Raw genomic sequence first — 1,045 nt, 5'->3', positions numbered from 1 at the left:
TAAATCTATGGAGAAGTTGGCAAAAAGGTTTGTACAACCTTGTGACAGTATAAAGTGTGTGAAACATGATACTTGATCTTGACATAGTCCATCTCGTAACAATTAATTGTAAACATTCACAACCACTGGTCTGCTTCATTGTTGTTTTGTCCTCTCTGAACAAATGTCAAGCACAGTGTTCAAGCTCACCGCTCCAGGATTACAGACAACTTGACATTATTCAAACAACTGCAACACATTTGTGAAATTTTACTTTACTGACCCTTTTCTTTTCTTTTGTTTAAAAATTTCAAGATGTTTCAGCCCTGGTAGAACACATAGGTCAGCAGCTGGATTTCTGAAGGAGTGTCTATGCAATGTCAGGAAAAGGCTTGATGATCAAATTAACAAGGGCTCATTTAGCTATGATGGAAGGGTAACATGTTGCTCATAAAGGTGCATGAATTGGTCTGAGAGGGAGATTCCCTCTTGACACTTTTCCAAAGTTTTGATGTGTGTTGAATATATATATATTTTTTTATGTTAAGAGTTTTTACATGTAATTTCTTCTAAAACAGAGCCGGCTTTACATAACGTGTTTTCATTTTTATTAACATGTACATGTGCTGTAACCAAAGGCTGATTTGAAGTAATGGATATAATACAATGAATTTTATACCTTTTCTTTTGCTTGCATTTTACTTTTATTTATATATTTTGTGTGAATTTTGCTTTCTTTATTCTATGTATCGTATGGCAATAAAAGCAGTTTTCAGACAATCTGTTTTGAATGTAGTTTTTATATGCTGAATTTTATAGTATGTAGGAATCCCTTTTTTGACCTTATAAAGATAAAGTGAAGACTGACAGCAAAGTGAGAGGGCAAAGGGTCACAGGTCAGACTCGAACCTGGGCTGACCACTCAGCCATGCGGCATACTGGCCCCCGCTTATCCAACTGAGCTGAACTTAAATAGAACCTATACATTTCTTTCTAGTCCCTGTCAGTACTCTTGCTGGAGCATTTTGGATTAGCTGAAGGCTTTTCAGGGAGGTTTTAGGACATC

The sequence above is a fragment of the Haplochromis burtoni genome, unplaced genomic scaffold, assembly GCF_018398535.1.
Source record: "Haplochromis burtoni strain Fernald_Lab_line unplaced genomic scaffold, NCSU_Asbu1 Contig_1802, whole genome shotgun sequence".
In the NCBI taxonomy this organism is placed as follows: domain Eukaryota; kingdom Metazoa; phylum Chordata; class Actinopteri; order Cichliformes; family Cichlidae; genus Haplochromis; species Haplochromis burtoni.
The sequence above is the reverse complement of the archived record's forward strand: the minus strand, read 5'-3'. Positions refer to the sequence as shown.